We start from the raw sequence: 13,316 nt of genomic DNA, 5'->3' as shown, positions 1-13,316 counted from the left end.
TAAAATAAAAAGAAAAACATTAGAATCTGCTCCAAAGTAAAATAAAAAGAAAAACATTAGAATCTGCTCCAAAGTAAAATAAAAAGAAAAACATTAGAATCTGCTCCAAAGTAAAATAAAAGAAAAACATTAGAATCTTCTCCAAAGTAAAATAAAAAGAAAAACATTAGAACCTGCTCCAAAGTAAAATAAAAAGAAAAACATTAGAACCTGCTCCAAAGTAAAAAAAAAAGAAAAACATTAGAATCTGCTCCAAAGTAAAATAAAAAGAAAAACATTAGAATCTGCTCCAAAGTAAAATAAAAAGAAAAACATTAGAATCTTCTCCAAAGTAAAATAAAAAGAAAAACATTAGAACCTGCTCCAAAGTAAAATAAAAAGAAAAACATTAGAATCTGCTCCAAAGTAAAAAAAAAAAGAAAAACATTAGAATCTGCTCCAAAGTAAAAAAAAAAGAAAAACATTAGAATCTTCTCCAAAGTAAAAAAAAAAGAAAAACATTAGAATCTTCTCCAAAGTAACAAAAAAAGAAAAACATTAGAACCTGCTCCAAAGTAAAAAAAAAAGAAAAACATTAGAATCTTCTCCAAAGTAAAATAAAAAGAAAACATTAGAATCTTCTCCAAAGTAAAAAAAAAAGAAAAACATTAGAACCTGCTCCAAAGTAAAAAAAAAAGAAAAACATTAGAATCTTCTCCAAAGTAAAATAAAAAGAAAAACATTAGAACCTGCTCCAAAGTAAAATAAAAAGAAAAACATTAGAATCTGCTCCAAAGTAAAAAAAAAAGAAAAACATTAGAACCTGCTCCAAAGTAAAAAAAAAAGAAAAACATTAGAATCTGCTCCAAAGTAAAAAAAAAAGAAAAACATTAGAACCTGCTCCAAAGTAAAAAAAAAAGAAAAACATTAGAACCTGCTCCAAAGTAAAAAAAAAAGAAAAACATTAGAATCTTCTCCAAAGTAAAAAAAAAAGAAAAACATTAGAACCTGCTCCAAAGTAAAAAAAAAAGAAAAACATTAGAATCTTCTCCAAAGTAAAATAAAAAGAAAAACATTAGAACCTGCTCCAAAGTAAAAAAAAAAGAAAAACATTAGAATCTTCTCCAAAGGAAAATAAAAAGAAAAACATTAGAACCTGCTCCAAAGTAAAATAAAAAGAAAAACATTAGAACCTGCTCCAAAGTAAAATAAAAAGAAAAACATTAGAATCTTCTCCAAAGTAAAAAAAAAAGAAAAACATTAGAACCTGCTCCAAAGTAAAAAAAAAAGAAAAACATTAGAATCTGCTCCAAAGTAAAATAAAAAGAAAAACATTAGAATCTGCTCCAAAGTAAAATAAAAAGAAAAACATTAGAATCTGCTCCAAAGTAAAATAAAAAGAAAAACATTAGAACCTGCTCCAAAGTAAAATAAAAGAAAAACATTAGAACCTGCTCCAAAGTAAAATAAAAAGAAAAACATTAGAATCTGCTCCAAAGTAAAATAAAAAGAAAAACATTAGAACCTGCTCCAAAGTAAAATAAAAAGAAAAACATTAGAATCTGCTCCAAAGTAAAATAAAAAGGAAAACATTAGAATCTGCTCCAAAGTAAAAAAAAAAGAAAAACATTAGAACCTGCTCCAAAGTAAAAAAAAAAAGAAAAACATTAGAATCTGCTCCAAAGTAAAATAAAAACAAAAACATTAGAATCTTCTCCAAAGTAAAATAAAAAGAAAAACATTAGAACCTGCTCCAAAGTAAAATAAAAAAAGAAAAACATTAGAACCTGCTCCAAAGTAAAATAAAAGAAAAACATTAGAACCTGCTCCAAAGTAAAATAAAAAGAAAAACATTAGAATCTGCTCCAAAGTAAAATAAAAAGAGAAACATTAGAATCTGCTATAAAGTAAAATAAAAAGAAAAACATTAGAACCTGCTCCAAAGTAAAAAAAAAGAAAAACATTAGAATCTGCTCCAAAGTAAAATAAAAAGAAAAACATTAGAATCTGCTCCAAAGTAAAATAAAAAGAAAAACATTAGAACCTGCTCCAAAGTAAAAAAAAAGAAAAACATTAGAATCTGCTCCAAAGTAAAAAAAAAAGAAAAACATTAGAACCTGCTCCAAAGTAAAATAAAAAGAAAAACATTAGAACCTGCTCCAAAGTAAAAAAAAAAGAAAAACATTAGAATCTGCTCCAAAGTAAAAAAAAAAGAAAAACATTAGAATCTGCTCCAAAGTAAAATAAAAAGAAAAACATTAGAACCTGCTCCAAAGTAAAATAAAAAGAAAAACATTAGAACCTGCTCCAAAGTAAAAAAAAAACAAAAACATCAGAACCTGCTCCAAAGTAAAAAAAAAAGAAAAACATTAGAATCTGCTCCAAAGTAAAATAAAAAGAAAAACATTTGAACCTGCTCCAAAGTAAAAAAAAAACAAAAACATCAGAACCTGCTCCAAAGTAAAAAAAAAAGAAAAACATTAGAATCTGCTCCAAAGTAAAATAAAAAGAAAAACATTAGAATCTGCTCCAAAGTAAAATAAAAAGAAAAACATTAGAATCTGCTCCAAAGTAAAATAAAAAGAAAAACATTAGAATCTGCTCCAAAGTAAAATAAAAGAAAAACATTAGAATCTTCTCCAAAGTAAAATAAAAAGAAAAACATTAGAACCTGCTCCAAAGTAAAATAAAAAGAAAAACATTAGAACCTGCTCCAAAGTAAAAAAAAAAAGAAAAACATTAGAATCTGCTCCAAAGTAAAATAAAAAGAAAAACATTAGAATCTGCTCCAAAGTAAAATAAAAAGAAAAACATTAGAATCTTCTCCAAAGTAAAATAAAAAGAGAAACATTAGAATCTGCTATAAAGTAAAATAAAAAGAAAAACATTAGAACCTGCTCCAAAGTAAAAAAAAAAGAAAAACATTAGAATCTGCTCCAACGTAAAATAAAAAGAAAAACATTAGAATCTGCTCCAAAGTAAAATAAAAAGAAAAACATTAGAACCTGCTCCAAAGTAAAAAAAAAGAAAAACATTAGAATCTGCTCCAAAGTAAAAAAAAAAGAAAAACATTAGAACCTGCTCCAAAGTAAAATAAAAAGAAAAACATTAGAACCTGCTCCAAAGTAAAAAAAAAAGAAAAACATTAGAATCTGCTCCAAAGTAAAAAAAAAAGAAAAACATTAGAATCTGCTCCAAAGTAAAATAAAAAGAAAAACATTAGAACCTGCTCCAAAGTAAAATAAAAAGAAAAACATTAGAACCTGCTCCAAAGTAAAAAAAAAACAAAAACATCAGAACCTGCTCCAAAGTAAAAAAAAAAGAAAAACATTAGAATCTGCTCCAAAGTAAAATAAAAAGAAAAACATTTGAACCTGCTCCAAAGTAAAAAAAAAACAAAAACATCAGAACCTGCTCCAAAGTAAAAAAAAAAGAAAAACATTAGAATCTGCTCCAAAGTAAAATAAAAAGAAAAACATTAGAATCTGCTCCAAAGTAAAATAAAAAGAAAAACATTAGAATCTGCTCCAAAGTAAAATAAAAAGAAAAACATTAGAATCTGCTCCAAAGTAAAATAAAAGAAAAACATTAGAATCTTCTCCAAAGTAAAATAAAAAGAAAAACATTAGAACCTGCTCCAAAGTAAAATAAAAAGAAAAACATTAGAACCTGCTCCAAAGTAAAAAAAAAAAGAAAAACATTAGAATCTGCTCCAAAGTAAAATAAAAAGAAAAACATTAGAATCTGCTCCAAAGTAAAATAAAAAGAAAAACATTAGAATCTTCTCCAAAGTAAAATAAAAAGAAAAACATTAGAACCTGCTCCAAAGTAAAATAAAAAGAAAAACATTAGAATCTGCTCCAAAGTAAAAAAAAAAGAAAAACATTAGAATCTGCTCCAAAGTAAAAAAAAAAGAAAAACATTAGAATCTTCTCCAAAGTAAAAAAAAAAGAAAAACATTAGAATCTTCTCCAAAGTAACAAAAAAAGAAAAACATTAGAACCTGCTCCAAAGTAAAAAAAAAAGAAAAACATTAGAATCTTCTCCAAAGTAAAATAACAAGAAAAACATTAGAATCTTCTCCAAAGTAAAAAAAAAAGAAAAACATTAGAACCTGTTCCAAAGTAAAAAAAAAAGAAAAACATTAGAATCTTCTCCAAAGTAAAATAAAAAGAAAAACATTAGAACCTGCTCCAAAGTAAAATAAAAAGAAAAACATTAGAATCTGCTCCAAAGTAAAAAAAAAAGAAAAACATTAGAACCTGCTCCAAAGTAAAAAAAAAAAGAAAAACATTAGAATCTGCTCCAAAGTAAAAAAAAAAAGAAAAACATTAGAACCTGCTCCAAAGTAAAAAAAAAAGAAAAACATTAGAACCTGCTCCAAAGTAAAAAAAAAAGAAAAACATTAGAATCTTCTCCAAAGTAAAATAAAAAGAAAAACATTAGAATCTTCTCCAAAGTAAAATAAAAAGAAAAACATTAGAACCTGCTCCAAAGTAAAATAAAAAGACAAACATTAGAACCTGCTCCAAAGTAAAAAAAAAAGAAAAACATTAGAATCTTCTCCAAATTAAAAAAAAAAGTAAAACATTAGAACCTGCTCCAAAGTAAAAAAAAAAGAAAAACATTAGAATCTGCTCCAAAGTAAAATAAAAAGAAAAACATTAGAACCTGCTCCAAAGTAAAATAAAAAAAGAAAAACATTAGAACCTGCTCCAAAGTAAAATAAAAAGAAAAACATTAGAACCTGCTCCAAAGTAAAATAAAAAGGAAAACATTAGAATCTGCTGCAAAGTAAAAAAAAAAAGAAAAACATTAGAACCTGCTCCAAAGTAAAAAAAAAAGAAAAACATTAGAATCTGCTCCAAAGTAAAATAAAAAGAAAAACATTAGAATCTGCTCCAAAGTAAAATAAAAAGAAAAACATTAGAACCTGCTCCAAAGTAAAATAAAAAGAAAAACATTAGAACCTGCTCCAAAGTAAAATAAAAAGAAAAACATTAGAACCTGCTCCAAAGTAAAATAAAAAGAAAAACATTAGAACCTGCTCCAAAGTAAAATAAAAAGAAAAACATTAGAACCTGCTCCAAAGTAAAATAAAAAGGAAAACATTAGAATCTGCTCCAAAGTAAAAAAAAAAGAAAAACATTAGAACCTGCTCCAAAGTAAAAAAAAAAGAAAAACATTAGAATCTGCTCCAAAGTAAAATAAAAACAAAAACATTAGAATCTTCTCCAAAGTAAAATAAAAAGAAAAACATTAGAACCTGCTCCAAAGTAAAATAAAAAGAAAAACATTAGAACCTGCTCCAAAGTAAAATAAAAAGAAAAACATTAGAATCTGCTCCAAAGTAAAATAAAAAGAAAAACATTAGAACCTGCTCCAAAGTAAAATAAAAAGAAAAACATTAGAATCTGCTCCAAAGTAAAATAAAAAGAAAAACATTAGAACCTGCTCCAAAGTAAAAAAAAAGAAAAACATTAGAATCTGCACCAAAGTAAAAAAAAAAGAAAAACATTAGAATCTGCTCCAAAGTAAAATAAAAAGAAAAACATTAGAATCTTCTCCAAAGTAAAAAAAAAAGAAAAACATTAGAATCTGCTCCAAAGTAAAATAAAAAGAAAAACATTAGAACCTGCTCCAAAGTAAAATAAAAAGAAAAACATCAGAACCTGCTCCAAAGTAAAATAAAAAGAAAAACATTAGAACCTGCTCCAAAGTAAAATAAAAAGAAAAACATTAGAATCTGCTCCAAAGTAAAATAAAAAGGAAAACATTAGAATCTGCTCCAAAGTAAAAAAAAAAAGAAAAACATTAGAACCTGCTCCAAAGTAAAAAAAAAAGAAAAACATTAGAATCTGCTCCAAAGTAAAATAAAAAGAAAAACATTAGAATCTTCTCCAAAGTAAAATAAAAAGAAAAACATTAGAACCTGCTCCAAAGTAAAATAAAAAGAAAAACATTAGAACCTGCTCCAAAGTAAAAAAAAAAGAAAAACATTAGAATCTGCTCCAAAGTAAAAAAAAAAGAAAAACATTAGAATCTGCTCCAAAGTAAAATAAAAAGAAAAACATTAGAACCTGCTCCAAAGTAAAATAAAAACAAAAACATTAGAACCTGCTCCAAAGTAAAATAAAAACAAAAACATTAGAACCTGCTCCAAAGTAAAAAAAAAACAAAAACATCAGAACCTGCTCCAAAGTAAAAAAAAAACAAAAACATCAGAACCTGCTCCAAAGTAAAATAAAAAGAAAAACATTAGAATCTGCTCCAAAGTAAAATAAAAAGGAAAACATTAGAATCTGCTCCAAAGTAAAAAAAAAAAGAAAAACATTAGAACCTGCTCCAAAGTAAAAAAAAAAGAAAAACATTAGAATCTGCTCCAAAGTAAAATAAAAAGAAAAACATTAGAATCTTCTCCAAAGTAAAATAAAAAGAAAAACATTAGAACCTGCTCCAAAGTAAAATAAAAAGAAAAACATTAGAACCTGCTCCAAAGTAAAAAAAAAAGAAAAACATTAGAATCTGCTCCAAAGTAAAAAAAAAAGAAAAACATTAGAATCTGCTCCAAAGTAAAATAAAAAGAAAAACATTAGAACCTGCTCCAAAGTAAAATAAAAACAAAAACATTAGAACCTGCTCCAAAGTAAAATAAAAACAAAAACATTAGAACCTGCTCCAAAGTAAAAAAAAAACAAAAACATCAGAACCTGCTCCAAAGTAAAAAAAAAACAAAAACATCAGAACCTGCTCCAAAGTAAAATAAAAAGAAAAACATTAGAACCTGCTCCAAAGTAAAAAAAAAAGAAAAACATCAGAACCTGCTCCAAAGTAAAAAAAAAAGAAAAACATTAGAATCTGCTCCAAAGTAAAATAAAAAGAAAAACATTAGAATCTGCTCCAAAGTAAAATAAAAAGAAAAACATTAGAATCTGCTCCAAAGTAAAATAAAAAGAAAAACATTAGAATCTGCTCCAAAGTAAAATAAAAGAAAAACATTAGAATCTTCTCCAAAGTAAAATAAAAAGAAAAACATTAGAACCTGCTCCAAAGTAAAATAAAAAGAAAAACATTAGAACCTGCTCCAAAGTAAAAAAAAAAGAAAAACATTAGAATCTGCTCCAAAGTAAAATAAAAAGAAAAACATTAGAATCTGCTCCAAAGTAAAATAAAAAGAAAAACATTAGAATCTTCTCCAAAGTAAAATAAAAAGAAAAACATTAGAACCTGCTCCAAAGTAAAATAAAAAGAAAAACATTAGAATCTGCTCCAAAGTAAAAAAAAAAAGAAAAACATTAGAATCTGCTCCAAAGTAAAAAAAAAAGAAAAACATTAGAATCTTCTCCAAAGTAAAAAAAAAAGAAAAACATTAGAATCTTCTCCAAAGTAACAAAAAAAGAAAAACATTAGAACCTGCTCCAAAGTAAAAAAAAAAGAAAAACATTAGAATCTTCTCCAAAGTAAAATAAAAAGAAAACATTAGAATCTTCTCCAAAGTAAAAAAAAAAGAAAAACATTAGAACCTGCTCCAAAGTAAAAAAAAAAGAAAAACATTAGAATCTTCTCCAAAGTAAAATAAAAAGAAAAACATTAGAACCTGCTCCAAAGTAAAATAAAAAGAAAAACATTAGAATCTGCTCCAAAGTAAAAAAAAAAGAAAAACATTAGAACCTGCTCCAAAGTAAAAAAAAAAGAAAAACATTAGAATCTGCTCCAAAGTAAAAAAAAAAGAAAAACATTAGAACCTGCTCCAAAGTAAAAAAAAAAGAAAAACATTAGAACCTGCTCCAAAGTAAAAAAAAAAGAAAAACATTAGAATCTTCTCCAAAGTAAAAAAAAAAGAAAAACATTAGAACCTGCTCCAAAGTAAAAAAAAAAGAAAAACATTAGAATCTTCTCCAAAGTAAAATAAAAAGAAAAACATTAGAACCTGCTCCAAAGTAAAAAAAAAAGAAAAACATTAGAATCTTCTCCAAAGGAAAATAAAAAGAAAAACATTAGAACCTGCTCCAAAGTAAAATAAAAAGAAAAACATTAGAACCTGCTCCAAAGTAAAATAAAAAGAAAAACATTAGAATCTTCTCCAAAGTAAAAAAAAAAGAAAAACATTAGAACCTGCTCCAAAGTAAAAAAAAAAGAAAAACATTAGAATCTGCTCCAAAGTAAAATAAAAAGAAAAACATTAGAATCTGCTCCAAAGTAAAATAAAAAGAAAAACATTAGAATCTGCTCTAAAGTAAAATAAAAAGAAAAACATTAGAACCTGCTCCAAAGTAAAAAAAAAAGAAAAACATTAGAATCTTCTCCAAAGTAAAATAAAAACAAAAACATTAGAATCTTCTCCAAAGTAAAATAAAAAGAAAAACATTAGAATCTGCTCCAAAGTAAAATAAAAAGAAAAACATTAGAATCTGCTCTAAAGTAAAAAAAAAAGAAAAACATTAGAATCTGCTCCAAAGTAAAAAAAAAAGAAAAACATTAGAACCTGCTCCAAAGTAAAAAAAAAGAAAAACATTAGAACCTGCTCCAAAGTAAAATAAAAGAAAAACATTAGAACCTGCTCCAAAGTAAAAAAAAAAGAAAAACATTAGAACCTGCTCCAAAGTAAAATAAAAAAGAAAAACATTAGAACCTGCTCCAAAGTAAAAAAAAAAGAAAAACATTAGAACCTGCTCCAAAGTAAAAAAACAGAAAAACATTAGAACCTGCTCCAAAGTAAAATACAAACAAAAACATTAGAACCGGCTCCAAAGTAAAAACAAAGAAAAACATTAGAACCTGCTCCAAAGTAAAATAAAAAAGCAACACATTAGAACCTGCTCCAAAGTAAAAAAAAAGAAAAACATTAGAACCTGCTCCAAAGTAAAAAAAAAGAAAAACATTAGAACCTGCTCCAAAGTAAAATAAAAACAAAAATATTAGAACCTGCTCCAAAGTAAAAAAAAAGAAAAACATTAGAACCTGCTCCAAAGTAATAAAAAAAGAAAAACATTAGAACCTGCTCCAAAGTAAAAAAAAAAAAGAAAAACATTAGAACCTGCTCCAAAGTAAAAAAAAAAAGAAAAACATTAGAACCTGCTCCAAAGTAAAAATAAAAAAAGAAAAACATTAGAACCTGCTCCAAAGTAAAAATTAAAAAAAAAAACATTAGAACCTGCTCCAAAGTAAAAATAAAAAAGAAAAATATTAGAATCTGCTCCAAAGTAAAAAAAAAAAGAAAAACATTAGAACCTGCTCCAAAGTAAAAAAAAAGAAAAACATTAGAACCTGCTCCAAAGTAAAAATAAAAAAAGAAAAACATTAGAATCTGCTCCAAAGTAAAAATAAAAGAAGAAAAACATTAATACCTGCTCCAAAGTAAAAAAAAAAAGGAAAACATTAGAATCTGCTCCAAAGTAAAAAATAAAAGAAGAAAAACATTAGAATCTGCTCCAAAGTAAAAAAAAAAAAAGAAAAACATTAGAACCTGCTCCAAAGTAAAAATAAAAAAAGAAAAACATTAGAATCTGCTCCAAAGTAAAAAAAACAAAGGAAAACATTAGAATCTGCTCCAAAGTAAAAACAAGAAAAACATTAGAACCTGCTCCAAAGTAAAAATAAAAAAAGAACAACATTAATACCTGCTCCAAAGTAAAAAAAAAGAAACACATTAGAACCTGCTCCAAAGTAAAATAAAAAGAAAAACATTAGAATCTGCTCCAAAGTAAAATAAAAAGAAAAACATTAGAACCTGCTCCAAAGTAAAATAAAAAGAAAAACATTAGAATCTGCTCCAAAGTAAAATAAAAAGAAAAACATTAGAACCTGCTCCAAAGTAAAAAAAAAGAAAAACATTAGAATCTGCACCAAAGTAAAAAAAAAAGAAAAACATTAGAATCTGCTCCAAAGTAAAATAAAAAGAAAAACATTAGAATCTTCTCCCAAGTAAAAAAAAAAGAAAAACATTAGAATCTGCTCCAAAGTAAAATAAAAAGAAAAACATTAGAACCTGCTCCAAAGTAAAATAAAAAGAAAAACATTAGAACCTGCTCCAAAGTAAAATAAAAAGAAAAACATTAGAACCTGCTCCAAAGTAAAATAAAAAGAAAAACATTAGAATCTGCTCCAAAGTAAAATAAAAAGGAAAACATTAGAATCTGCTCCAAAGTAAAAAAAAAAGAAAAACATTAGAACCTGCTCCAAAGTAAAAAAAAAAGAAAAACATTAGAATCTGCTCCAAAGTAAAATAAAAACAAAAACATTAGAATCTTCTCCAAAGTAAAATAAAAAGAAAAACATTAGAACCTGCTCCAAAGTAAAATAAAAAGAAAAACATTAGAACCTGCTCCAAAGTAAAAAAAAAAGAAAAACATTAGAATCTGCTCCAAAGTAAAAAAAAAAGAAAAACATTAGAATCTGCTCCAAAGTAAAATAAAAAGAAAAACATTAGAACCTGCTCCAAAGTAAAATAAAAAGAAAAACATTAGAACCTGCTCCAAAGTAAAAAAAAAACAAAAACATCAGAACCTGCTCCAAAGTAAAAAAAAAAGAAAAACATTAGAATCTGCTCCAAAGTAAAATAAAAAGAAAAACATTAGAACCTGCTCCAAAGTAAAAAAAAAAGAAAAACATCAGAACCTGCTCCAAAGTAAAAAAAAAAGAAAAACATTAGAATCTGCTCCAAAGTAAAATAAAAAGAAAAACATTAGAATCTGCTCCAAAGTAAAATAAAAAGAAAAACATTAGAATCTGCTCCAAAGTAAAATAAAAAGAAAAACATTAGAATCTGCTCCAAAGTAAAATAAAAGAAAAACATTAGAATCTTCTCCAAAGTAAAATAAAAAGAAAAACATTAGAACCTGCTCCAAAGTAAAATACAAACAAAAACATTAGAACCGGCTCCAAAGTAAAAAAAAAGAAAAACATTAGAACCTGCTCCAAAGTAAAATAAAAAAGCAACACATTAGAACCTGCTCCAAAGTAAAAAAAAAGAAAAACATTAGAACCTGCTCCAAAGTAAAAAAAAAGAAAAACATTAGAACCTGCTCCAAAGTAAAATAAAAACAAAAATATTAGAACCTGCTCCAAAGTAAAAAAAAAAAAAAACATTAGAACCTGCTCCAAAGTAATAAAAAAAGAAAAACATTAGAACCTGCTCCAAAGTAAAAAAAAAAAGAAAAACATTAGAACCTGCTCCAAAGTAAAAAAAAAAAGAAAAACATTAGAACCTGCTCCAAAGTAAAAATAAAAAAAGAAAAACATTAGAACCTGCTCCAAAGTAAAAATTAAAAAAAAAAACATTAGAACCTGCTCCAAAGTAAAAATAAAAAAGAAAAATATTAGAATCTGCTCCAAAGTAAAAAAAAAAAGAAAAACATTAGAACCTGCTCCAAAGTAAAAAAAAAGAAAAACATTAGAACCTGCTCCAAAGTAAAAATAAAAAAAGAAAAACATTAGAATCTGCTCCAAAGTAAAAATAAAAGAAGAAAAACATTAATACCTGCTCCAAAGTAAAAAAAAAAAGGAAAACATTAGAATCTGCTCCAAAGTAAAAAATAAAAGAAGAAAAACATTAGAATCTGCTCCAAAGTAAAAAAAAAAAAAGAAAAACATTAGAACCTGCTCCAAAGTAAAAATAAAAAAAGAAAAACATTAGAATCTGCTCCAAAGTAAAAAAAACAAAGGAAAACATTAGAATCTGCTCCAAAGTAAAAACAAGAAAAACATTAGAACCTGCTCCAAAGTAAAAATAAAAAAAGAACAACATTAATACCTGCTCCAAAGTAAAAAAAAAGAAACACATTAGAACCTGCTCCAAAGTAAAATAAAAAGAAAAACATTAGAATCTGCTCCAAAGTAAAATAAAAAGAAAAACATTAGAACCTGCTCCAAAGTAAAATAAAAAGAAAAACATTAGAATCTGCTCCAAAGTAAAATAAAAAGAAAAACATTAGAACCTGCTCCAAAGTAAAAAAAAAGAAAAACATTAGAATCTGCACCAAAGTAAAAAAAAAAGAAAAACATTAGAATCTGCTCCAAAGTAAAATAAAAAGAAAAACATTAGAATCTTCTCCAAAGTAAAAAAAAAAGAAAAACATTAGAATCTGCTCCAAAGTAAAATAAAAAGAAAAACATTAGAACCTGCTCCAAAGTAAAATAAAAAGAAAAACATTAGAACCTGCTCCAAAGTAAAATAAAAAGAAAAACATTAGAACCTGCTCCAAAGTAAAATAAAAAGAAAAACATTAGAATCTGCTCCAAAGTAAAATAAAAAGGAAAACATTAGAATCTGCTCCAAAGTAAAAAAAAAAGAAAAACATTAGAACCTGCTCCAAAGTAAAAAAAAAAGAAAAACATTAGAATCTGCTCCAAAGTAAAATAAAAACAAAAACATTAGAATCTTCTCCAAAGTAAAATAAAAAGAAAAACATTAGAACCTGCTCCAAAGTAAAATAAAAAGAAAAACATTAGAACCTGCTCCAAAGTAAAAAAAAAAGAAAAACATTAGAATCTGCTCCAAAGTAAAAAAAAAAGAAAAACATTAGAATCTGCTCCAAAGTAAAATAAAAAGAAAAACATTAGAACCTGCTCCAAAGTAAAATAAAAAGAAAAACATTAGAACCTGCTCCAAAGTAAAAAAAAAACAAAAACATCAGAACCTGCTCCAAAGTAAAAAAAAAAAGAAAAACATTAGAATCTGCTCCAAAGTAAAATAAAAAGAAAAACATTAGAACCTGCTCCAAAGTAAAAAAAAAAGAAAAACATCAGAACCTGCTCCAAAGTAAAAAAAAAAGAAAAACATTAGAATCTGCTCCAAAGTAAAATAAAAAGAAAAACATTAGAATCTGCTCCAAAGTAAAATAAAAAGAAAAACATTAGAATCTGCTCCAAAGTAAAATAAAAAGAAAAACATTAGAATCTGCTCCAAAGTAAAATAAAAGAAAAACATTAGAATCTTCTCCAAAGTAAAATAAAAAGAAAAACATTAGAACCTGCTCCAAAGTAAAATAAAAAGAAAAACATTAGAACCTGCTCCAAAGTAAAAAAAAAAGAAAAACATTAGAATCTGCTCCAAAGTAAAATAAAAAGAAAAACATTAGAATCTGCTCCAAAGTAAAATAAAAAGAAAAACATTAGAATCTTCTCCAAAGTAAAATAAAAAGAAAAACATTAGAACCTGCTCCAAAGTAAAATAAAAAGAAAAACATTAGAATCTGCTCCAAAGTAAAAAAAAAAAGAAAAACATTAGAATCTGCTCCAAAGTAAAAAAAAAAGAAAAACATTAGAATCTTCTCCAAAGTAAAAAAAAAAGAAAAACATTAGAATCTTCTCCAAAGTAACAAAAAAAGAAAAACATT

This window comes from Euprymna scolopes, chromosome 21 (genome assembly GCF_053919585.1).
Source record: "Euprymna scolopes isolate OS-2025 chromosome 21, ASM5391958v1, whole genome shotgun sequence".
Taxonomy (NCBI): Eukaryota; Metazoa; Mollusca; class Cephalopoda; order Sepiida; family Sepiolidae; genus Euprymna; species Euprymna scolopes.
Note: the sequence above shows the minus strand (reverse complement) of the source record.